General features: G+C 43.9%; 1 protein-coding gene across 4 annotated transcripts in view; it reads left to right on the top strand.

The window, feature by feature from the left end:
- Nucleotides 1-10,373: 10,373 nt before the first annotated feature.
- ARFIP1 (ADP ribosylation factor interacting protein 1) overlaps nucleotides 10,374-11,254 on the top strand; it is a 38,597-nt gene continuing 37,716 nt past the window's right edge. For 3 of the 4 annotated variants that reach the window (XM_042828378.1, XM_042828376.1, XM_042828374.1), the window contains exon 1: nucleotides 10,374-10,456. The gene's annotated coding sequence lies outside the window, so the exon portion shown is untranslated. The remainder of the gene's footprint in view (nucleotides 10,457-11,254) is intronic. The other variant, XM_042828377.1, reaches the window with a different exon arrangement.

Raw genomic sequence — 11,254 nt, 5'->3', positions numbered from 1 at the left:
TTGCACAAGTTCCAAATGTTAGTAATAGTGAGTAATTGATTCGGTTGCTTTCAATTACTGCTCATCCACATCGCAGCAGTGCCTGGCATTCCTAGTCCAGGGCTAGATCTTTTCCACACCAAAAATATCAGCAGACAAAAACCTCTTCCCAAAGAGCCGACTGATTTAATGTACAAAGGATGCATTATACCCCTTTCATTTCTTCCCTCTCTTTCCCCAGTTTGCCACTCTCAGTCTTCCTAATACCAAGTGGGCTGCGAACATTTTTCTCTCCGCTTACCATGTGCTGCAGATCTGTCTGTGTACATTCTGTAGGTGTAGCCCAGCTCACTCATCCCTTACTAAAACATGAGATAGACTGGACGGGAAAAGAGGAAAGGGCTTATTTACTGCTCTTTTTTCCCCTCATATTTCTACTACATGAGACAGTATCCTTTCCTCTTTTCCCTTGAAGTCTTTCCAGATAGGTTATAGCATTTCCCACTTGGATTTCCAGCAATCATTTTTGACACACGTTCAGTTGAAAACTTATGGCTGCCCCTTGAGAGCAAGATAACCACCCACTGGTGTGTACCTAATTAATGATTTATAAGGCAAATTATAGTTCAGAAAACGTGACTTCATGCCACATAACATTTTAATTAAGACTTCAGAGCAATACAAAGGCAACTTGGCATGCATTTAACTATTTCAATGCATGAAATGCAGCTGCTCCTGCAGAGCCAGTCCCAAGCAGGAGTGCTCCTAGCAGCCACTTGCTCAATTTCAGTTTCTTTTTTGAGCCCTTTTTTTACCTTGTTAGCATGTTCTTTTGACTGCATTAGTGAATACAAAAGGAGGGAGTCCAAATTCAACCTGCTTTGAAATTGGAGATCTCGCTACCTTCAGCTGCACAAGAGCAGTGACCACCTCATGGAAAAACAAACGCGTGCATTTGGAAACTGGGGTGGCTGCAGCCACATAGGGTCACTGTGAGAGAGTCAAGTGGTGCCTGGTGATTTTATAGCCTTTTCTGTACTGAGTGGAATCTACAATCCACCCTAGCAAAAAGAAATGAGAGACAAATGTAAGCTTCCTGTGTGCTGTCAGTGGATGTCACCCAGCTGGAAACATCTGTGCATGTTTTAGGTACTGTTGGTAGTCGGGCTGTTTGCTAATCCCTTTTTAATCTGCGAAATGTTTGTATCGTGGAGATTCCAGGGACACCAGTGTCACAACTTAAGAAAAACAGCAGTGTTTTGCAATACTGTGGCCACCTGACTCACCCTCTTTTTGTTCCTTTTTCTACGAGAGCCCCAAGAACACCACAGCAGCTGAACCTTTGAGAGCAGTGGAGCATGTTGCTGGTTGGTGATAGAGCTGAACTTAAAAATTTGTGCTGGTGCAGCGTGTCTGCTGCAGAAGTCAGCAGTTGATGGGCCTGCTCTGAAGCGCAGACAGGGCCGGTGCCAGTCAAGTTCTGCCAGTCTGCTAGTTAGCATCTTATTCCTGGCCCTGAGAGCTGTTGGGAAATGACAGATAACATTTTCCCACAGGTCACCATGAAAGAAAGGGAAATTGCACTGCGTCACAATTTGCTATGGCATTAAAAGCCATGCAAAAGGCCCCCAGGAGACAGAAAGGTGAGCAAAGCCCGTGGCAGCTCCCAGAGCCCTCCTCAGTGCTGGCTGCACCCATGCTTCTGCAGGCTGCAGGGATAGGTGGAAGCTGCCGAAATAAAGTTGCCAGAATGTGGGTCACGCATGTGGGTCTGCGCAGCAAGTAAAGCTCTCTGTCCAGCAACAATCCTCAGATTGTGGGCAAGTTGTCTTTTATTTCAGAGATTCTCAGGAAGGAAATTTACAGTTTTCTAAGATCAGTGCCACCAGTGAATGCTAGAACAGTGCTTAAAAAATGAGATACTGGCCCTAACTGAAACGGCACAGCTGAAATTAGAGGGTAATAAAAGTATTAAACCCAGTATGTGACATTTTTACAACCTCTCTGAATAACTGCTTGTGTACGTTTCTGCCCAGTTTTATTGCCTTTTTCTTTATTTTTCACCTCTACACATCACGAACCATAAAATTGTGGCTAAAATATTTTGGAGACTTCGACAGGAGCCGAAAGAAAATATACAATTATAGTTGAGCAGACGCAGATGTTTGTTTCTAAGTTCCTTTTCAACAGAATGAAAGCTTCCAAGGAGGACAGATAGCATCTCCAAATTCACCTGGAGTTAGCACAGAAAGATAACTGCTAGCAGATGCTCTGTGACGTCTCAGAGAAAAAATCCCAGCCTGCACACTGCAATGCCAGGAATCGATTTTCAGGCACTTCTATTAATTCCAACAGTACAGCCCTGTGACAGAAATGTAGAGGTTATTCACCTCCTGCATTTGGTCAAATGGCCAGAAGCAGGGTGTAACTGAAAGAAAGCGCACTGCTTTTAAAAGGGTCTGGGTTTTCTTCTTGATCCTTTCTGTATTAATAATTGCTTTGATTACTTGCAGAGCAGCACAGGGGAGTGCTAGTTAAAGGCTTTCCCCATTCTTTGGAAACCGTCATGTGAATGTCATTCTGCAGTGCTGAGCTGGAGTTTGAGACCAAAGGACACAATTTTTCTGTTGGGTTGCCACATATCCCAAACTCACACTCTAAGTGCACGTATTGTAAGCAATCCCGGATTAGTTTAAGCAGCAGGAGGTCCAAGGGGGCATGGCAACTGTGCTGAAGGAGAGGACCCCCTTCTGCTCCCCATCAGGGTTTGGGAAGACATCTGATCAGAAGGAGGCTGGTTTGGAGGCCTCGCAGTGGGATGGGGACAGTGCTCGAGTGCTGCTGCAGCAGCAGATCTGGCTATAACTTCAAGTGTTGGGAATAAACTCTTTCTGTAAGAAACTATATTGGCACAGGGGAGACCAAGGGAGAGATGCTGGAGTGGGGACGTGTTTTCAGCAACTCAAACGGGGGAAGAGGCAGGAGGGTGCTGAATTATCTCTGCATGGCAATGTCGGCCTTACAGAGGTGCCTAGTAATTAGCTGCCACTTTCAAGGCAATGCTTGATTAAGTTTTATCTTGAAAAAACATGCAGTTCTTTATAGAAATGAATACATTTCTTTTAGACTGGTAATAAAAAGTGAAGCTGATGAAAGGGAGGATTGAAAAACAACTGCAAAACTGCCTCGGGTATAGTCATCAGTGCATTCAGCAAAATGAAGGGTGGAGAAACGAGATACTTGAGGAAAAGCAAAGTATGTTTTTAAAACCCTTGTTGTTTTTATTTCTAGGGTGCTTCAGACTGACAGCATGTTATCTTCTCAGTTGTGAAAGAAGCATAAGAAAATAAGAAAATCACAATTGTGCAGTAGTATTCTACCATAAAAAAATGCAACAGCACACCCAAACTGTAACATGAGCTGTAAGAATTTTCCAGCCACTCCTTAAATCTGAAGATGAACTTTGATGTCCTAAAATAATGCTGCTTAAATGTTGCTTGAGACTTTCTTAGGCTGGAGCAGCTGACATTTGATCCTCCCATCTAAGTCCCTCTCTGTATCTTTGAAGCAAGATATTCTCTACATTTTCCTTTGCGTATTTTCACTGTAATTACTGACCTTCACTTCTCAAATAGCTAATATAGGGTCCAGACTATAAAGGAACATTAAAGAACGATTTTTTTTAAAGCTGTTCTCATACCTAAGGATGCAAATAAGTGCTAACTATATTCAAAAGTATAGGTATCTGATCTGTGAGAAGTTTGGTTCTCAGAGACTCCGCAAAAACACATGTTTCTAGCAGGCCACTAAATGCCTTTACCGGATCCAGTTCCACAGCCCAATTCTGTGCCCGAGCAATCTTCTACAATCATGGAGGCAGCTTCTGGCCTTGCTTTAGATCAGCTCTGCAGGATGTGGGCATGTATTTGAGAACCCAAATGCTCCTGCTGGAGTCAAAGGCAGTGTCTATCACAGAAGCAGACACATAATGTTTAAGAAGAGTGTGAAATTCCACAAAGGGATTGAATTTGTGTACACAAAGCAGAGGCAAAATGCAGGCTGTCAGTCTGTCTGTCAGCCTACATTCCCACCATGTTGTTCTTTGACATTAGGACTTCACACATAAAAGTGTTGGGATTCCTGAGTTTACCAAAACACAGGTAGCTGTCTATATCCTCTTCTTGCTTGGGATGGGAAAAATCCTTCCCAAAGCACTGGGTTGGCTGCAATGTGCATGTGCACCTTTCCATCCTATATGCAGTGCTCTGAAGGCTGGTACAGCACAGAACTGCAGTTTTTGTGCTAATGTGTACCCATGTATGAGGGAAGCAACATTAAAATTCTGCAAGAAGGAACCCCCCTTTAGTAGGGGGTTAGAGTCTATGATCTCTAGAGGACCCTTCCAACTCCAGAAGTTCTGTGATTCTATGTACCTTGCCCTAGGAGCTGGTGTCCTAGCAAGATGCTGGCTCATGACATAGCTGTACCTCTCTGATGCTGGCTGGGGCATGAGGGTTGGCCCACAGAGTGCAGCATGGCCTTCCAGCTCTGCAGGCATCGTAATACACAGGGAAATGACAGCAGAGCCCCCACAAAGGAAGTGGCTCAAAAGGATCATGCTGCTTCCTGTGCTGAGTGCACCAGTGCAAGCCTCTGAGATGAGGTGAAAGGATGAAGAAGTCCTAAGGAAGTTTCAAATTCATAAAGCTTCCTAATCCCTATTCTGAATAATCCCTTAGGAAGATTACATTCTTTTAAATTTCATATAATCTCATTGCCCAAGATGATATCTGTCTTCCTTGTACTAGCACTCAAGAGATTGTTGCTAGGAATGCAGCATTTAAATGGGAATGCAGGTTTGCAACTGCACTTGTGAGTCACAGCTAGGTACAGACCATGATAGAGGAATCATTAGGCAATGACTGAGCTCTTTTACTCCCCCAGAACCTCTGGTTGCTATTAAACCATCAATATTTGAGATGCAGTTTCAGGCTGGTTTCGAAGCTACGAGGACAGCCAGCTTGCCCAGCACAACTGCAAGCAGTGGTAGCCAAGAGACTGTCACTCTATCAGATTTTGATGATGGATCTTTGAAGGCACAGTACGGCTCTGGGGCAGGACAGGTAGCCCCCTGTGGGAACGCCCCTCGCCCTCACCATGTTGGCTTTACCCTCTGCAGCTCCACTGTACTGGGTCTGATCTGCCCACTTCCACTTCCCACAAGGCTGCAGCACAGTCACATGGCCAAAAGCAGGAGCTGATGAAAGCCACACCAGTTTTCAAGCCCATCCAACTCTTCTTGCACAGAGCTACACTGAAATACCTCTCCTACGCAGGAAACTTGCTTCAGTTCTGCTCCGTCTCTAGGCAAATTTCTCTTTGCTTACTGAACGTAGACGAGCCCTGGGCAGTACTGTGACATACAGTTTACATAGATGATTAGCTCTGGGGGGGGAAAAAAAAAAAGAAACTTGTGTCAATTAGTTTTGAAGTGGAGCAGAGGAGTAGGTGGTCATTGCTCGCCATCCTAAATTGAGACATCCCTTGTTGTTTATCTGTTTTATCTTTTCTTGTGGCTAATTTGCATATGGATGATGTAGACTTTGGGAGGACTTTGAATATTAATTTTGAATAAAAAGCTCTGCTCAGCCTGAGTAATGAGTTCTCTTTGATCTTCTGCAAGGGAATTTTAATCGACCAAGACCTTGCCTTTTGACACCTTTTTTGTGATCTACCTGATTTCCCCTGAGAGTCCCAGGCCAAATGGACAGGCTACAAAGCCAAACAGGGCACAAGGATCTAGAAACTCATAAAGAACTGGTGGAACAGAGTTAAAAAAAAAAAAAACCAAAAAGCAAAAAACAAAAAACAAAAGGCAGTTCAGATAAAAACATTGATAGCTAATGTCTGAGCTGCTTGTGTCAGTCTAATTATTTTTTTTTTTTTGGCAAAATTGTAACACCGTTAGCTATGTGAATAACAAAATCATTCTTCATGCAGGTTTTGTTCATGTGTTTAATTTTTTACAAATGCAAAAAACGAATTATACCCTCACACCAAAAATTGGAGGAAAAAAAAATGAAGAAAAAGTAGGTTTAGGGAAAATAACTTCTTTGATTAACACACAATCTTTGAACCAAGTATCATGAAAACACACCAAGTGAAAATATGAAATAGAACGTTAAGAAATGGAGAACTGGAGAACTGGTTCTCTCCAGAAAGAGTTAAATATTTGGTTTTAGAGAAGAGAAATGGATGTCAAATCATTGAAAGGAAGAAAAAGGGGACTGAAATGCTGTTAAACTTCAGACGAAGCCAGTAAACAAGAAGGGAGGAAAGATCTAAAAAATTGAATTAGGAAGAGTGATACTTAGAAATGGAAATATAAAAGTGGCTCGTGGCAAGAATCCTATGTAGGTATATAAGGGTTAGAGATGAAAAAGAAATGGAAGGGTTCAGATGAAGATATTAAATGTCAAACTGAGACTCTCAGAAGTATAGATCAGAAGGGACCACTAATAGAAGCAAAAAATGGAGACACTTGAAAGCAGAGGAATATGTGTTCTATTACCAATTCTCTCAGACATCCAAGGACTGCTACAAAAATCACAGCTCACCTGGCCTCTGTTTCTTCATCTGTAAAATGAAGCTACAATTCATCTGGATTAGTTTAGAACCATAGACTTGTGAAACCCTTAGATTTGGAAGGGACCTCTGAAGGCCATCTAGTCCAGCTCCCCCGCAATGAACAGGAACATCCATAGCTAGACCAAGTTGTCCATTTCTATAACTATTTTTAAAGCTTTTAGGAGAGCTGGATGAAAATATTAGCAAATCAGGGGAGAAAAAAAAAATACAGACACGCTGAAAATTCTGCACTAAATGAAGCAAGAATTTGGGAAGGCCCCTAAATACAGCAACACAGAAATTAGGGCCTGAGATCACTAGTACAAATACCAAGAGAGTGACAGCAGCTGATACATGAGGTGCTTCAAAAATACCGCCTGCAAGAGGCAATATCAGGAAAGGGCTCAGATTTGACTGATTTCCCTCAGTGTTCATCAGGAACAAGGCTAAGAATGTGAGCAGGAGATGGGATGTTGTGAAAGCACCGGTAGACATGGCTTTCAAGAGAAACGCTGAGAAGTATAGCATGGCATTTTAAAAACTGTGGGAAATTATCTTTTCACTGAAACAGGCTGAGAAGTCAGGATGGCACTCGTTCACTTGATTGACTGCTGAAATTTGTAATTCAGCTCTTCTGCAGCTCACAGTGAGCAGAGGTGACACCGTTGTAAAAAAGCTGTCAGGGCACTGCTTGTTTCACTGCCCCATCCTCACACCAAAGCGGCTTTAGGTAAAGGCCACAGTCACAGCTGTAAGAAAGAGAACGTATCTCAGGAGAGCGGGCTGGCCTAGAAAGAATGGCAATGAACTACACAAAAACTATAATCTGTATGAAGGTGTAGAAGAACAGTGTACAGAACCAGGCTGCCAGGCACTGGGCTATTCTCTTCTCAGCTGTGGCAATGATTTTTCTATTGTTAATGAAGGGATCAATGAAAAATAGGCTGTTGCTCCTCAGATCGCAAATATTTCATGGACGGTTGGACTGGATGATCTTGGAGGTCTTTTCCAATCTTGGTGATTTTATAATTTCAATTAGAATAGATTTCTTTGCTCGTGTACTGATGAATTTGGGTTCAGTTTTTCAAGAAAGGAAACTGCAAAGTAGGCATATTAAAATATCTAAAAGCAAATACTGATTTCCTTCTTTAAATACGAAAGATTAGCTCTGTCAGCAGCACCATTCAGTTCCCAACAAGAATTTTGCCAAGTCCTCCTTTAGTGACTGTCTCCTAAAATTGTAAGAATTAGTAATAAATACATGGGAAAAAAAAAAATCGGAAATAATGAAATATTTCTTAAAAATTTCAAAAACACACCCAATTTTCTCATTACTTACCTCAGGAGTGACTCAGTGGATGGTTTTGATTATATCAAATATAGTTCCCTTATTTTTTTCCCCCTTTTTTTCTCTTAATATTTTGGCCTTGTTTTAAAGTTACTTATATTCTTATAGTTTCGTATTCGCAGTTCATATCACAAGAAGGAACTTAGGGTTTCTGCAACTGATTCTTTCCCACAGCACAGTAATATTACCTAACTATAGCATGACGTAGAAAAGCATTCAGGAAAAAGTTGTCTGAAAAGAACATCTGAAGTTTTCGAGAACCTGCTTTCTGTAGAGAAGGCTCTTAGTTCTAAGTGTTGTGCTGTCTAAAACAATATTCCACCTCACTCTCTAGTAGATGCAACTGCAGCCGTATGAAGCTAGTAGTATCTTGAAGGTTTATTCAGGCAATGTAGAAAAATCTCTCACTCAGAACTGTATGCTCATTCTAAAACTACCAACATCTACATAGCTTACCACTTCCCTTTTCACTGTTAGCATTCAGGACATAAGGAGTCTGTGCTTCCCCTGTTAACAAGCGCCTGCAATGGCAACAAGCTTCAAAACAGATTTCACAGATACACTGTTCGGGGATAAATGTGACTACAGTCTCAGTACCTATCAAGGGATATTTGGTCTCCTAAATAATTTTGAAACTGTGGTGTTCAGATACAAAGGGCTTTGATAAAGAAATGATTGTAGTGACTGCATTTGAGCTTGCTGTCTTAAAATGAAATAGGAGGCAGGAGAAAGTCACACGCTTTGTAAAGATTTGTAATCCTGATGAGTTGTACATTGTTTAAAACAAGCTCCACAATTTACCTTCAAAGTTCAGACCGAGTTACTAAATTCTTCCTGTTGTTTTCCCCTGTGAGTGTTGCAGCACTCTGATTACTTTCCTCCATCATCCGCTAATGATGGTATCTCCAACCTCTTGACTTACTAATCCTCACCGAGCTATGGCTGCAGCTCTTGTAAACTGAACCCACTTATTGAGATCGCATCAGGCTCTCTCATACAGATCAGCACTTCACACTGAGTGCTCTCAGAAGGAAACAGAGAGCCTCCTTATCTGCACTATGAGAGGTCTGTACAGAGTTGAATAGTAAAGGACATTCAAAACTACTAAAGGGAAACAATTCATAGAATCACAGAATGGCTCAAGTTGGAAGGGACATCAAAGCCCACCCAGTCTCACGCCCCTGCCATGGGCAGGGCTGTCCTTCACCAGCTCAGGCTGCCCAGGGCCCCATCCAGACTGGCCTTGATTGTCTGGGCATCCCTAAACTTTTCCTTAAATTTGCCTTTAGCAGGAGAAAGATGCAGATTGAGATTTTTGGCTACAGATTACATTGCTTGAAACACACACATGAAGAGATTTAAGTGTACTGCGATTTGCTCATCTTCAAACTTCGTTAATGCCAACAGCACATGTGTTAATGGTACCTTCAACAGTCAACTGAGTTGGTGCACCAAACCCTATAGAAGGGCCTCCAAGTTATGTAGGGCTGCGCAAGTATGAAGACTAGCTTAGGTGTTTGGTTTTGTTATCAAGTACAGTAAACACAGTGACAGTTTAATACATCTTGAATGCAGATACTGCAGAAGCTGACTTTATTCCTGTTATGTAGTAATACATGGAGCTGTATAGAAGGGCTCGTATCAAATATAAGTATCAGAAAGGCTGAGAGGACTGAGAAGAACGGCTTTCCTCAGTGACCAGTTCAAAGCACAAGTAGGGCTGTATTTGTGTTTTGATGCGTTGATAAATGCTTGTGCCACTGGTGTGTGTCCGCACGTGAGCAGCTTTAAGAAAGAAAAGCTGCTAAATTTCTATTGTTCGTCGCTCAAAAATAAATCAGGCTAGAATTCTTGAACAGAGACAAGAAAATTTGGTTTAAAAAAGCCCTTAGTTCTCAGAAGTCGGGCATTTATTTTTTGTGTTACTCAATGTCTTTAAGTATCTAAAGCATCACGCTCACTTATTCCTGTTACACTGCCGGTGACACCAAAGGCACGGGTGAAATTAGCGAGGCGAGGAAGCGCTAATCTCTTTCTAAGAACGAATTCTCAGTAGCACCAGCTTACTCTTAGGGCACCCAACAACTCAAGGAATTGCTTCTGCCCCTGCTGTACCTTCTACAGTTACCACGTTAAAGATTCAAGTAATTTCTTCTTCACCCCGCCCTCCCCTTCCCCACCAAAGCTTATGGCTTTTGGTCGAAAACTTCAGCTCACGGTGCTTTTTCATCACTTTAAATCATTCCCTCCCGCCGTTACTACGGCGACAGCGCGGCTCGTGAGCGACCATAGACACGCCCGCCGCGGCCTAGAAAGGCGCTGCTCGCGGCCTGTCCCCCTCCGGGCCGCCGTATTTCCGGCCAGGCACTTCCGGTTGCTGCTGGTCCCGGAGGAGGAGGAGGAATACAGTCGCAGCGGGGGCTGCGCCGCCCGGCCCAGCGCGGCCTCCTGCGCCCTCCGCCCCGTGACGCCCCCGGGGTGGCAGCGGCTACGCTGGCGGAGGTGAGGGCCGGGCCGGGGCTGTGGCGGGCGTTAGGTCCCGGTTTGGGGTAGGGCCGAGCCGCGCCCGCCGGCCTACGCATCGCATTGCGGTCCCTGCGGGAAGGCGGCCGGGCCTGAGGCCTCTTCCTGGTTACTCCGAAAGGCCCCGGTGTGTGGCGCGGGTCCGGAGCTAGCTGCGGGCGGGCTGCCTGCCTCCCTCCCTTCCTCCACAATGCTGGCCGGGCACCGTGCGGGGCCGTGCCCAGGAAGAGGTGGAGTTGAGGAGGGAGCTGGGAGCTCGTTCGCTGGTGGAGGGAAAGACTGCTGGGTGCTGCGTCCGTGTCGTGCTCCTCGGACGTGTTCTGTGCCCAGGCAGTTGGGGCTGTAAGTGTGCCTGTATGTCTGGTGCAGCTGGTTGCCTGTTCTCAAGTCACTGGTAAAATGTGGAAGCTGTGTGGTGTCGTCTGATAAATGGGTATTGTGCTGCGCGTTGTTTGCAAACAATATGTAGTTCTGGTGTTGCTTGGGTTATGTCTCTGACGTTCTGTTTTTGCATCAGACCATCTCACAGCCTTCCTTCTTGCCTTCTCTGACCTCGGTGCGTGGTCAGTATCTGACGTGTTTTTTCTGTGCTTGGTGGGACTGCTAACAAGGATCTGTTATCAGCTTTATCTCTGTATAAAGAGATAACAGAAATGTTCTTCTGCTATGCTGGGAACTGTGTTGTGTGGTCAGAGCAACTCCAAACTGAGCAGTTTCTGATTCACATATATGTGTCTTGGTATGTGTGTGCGTACACAACTAGAATGTGAGGCACTG

This window comes from Centrocercus urophasianus, unplaced genomic scaffold (assembly GCF_019232065.1).
Source record: "Centrocercus urophasianus isolate 14NV4802_14NV808 unplaced genomic scaffold, USGS_Curo_1.0 seq_3, whole genome shotgun sequence".
NCBI lineage: Eukaryota > Metazoa > Chordata > Aves > Galliformes > Phasianidae > Centrocercus > Centrocercus urophasianus.
The sequence above is the reverse complement of the archived record's forward strand: the minus strand, read 5'-3'. Positions and strand labels throughout refer to the sequence as shown.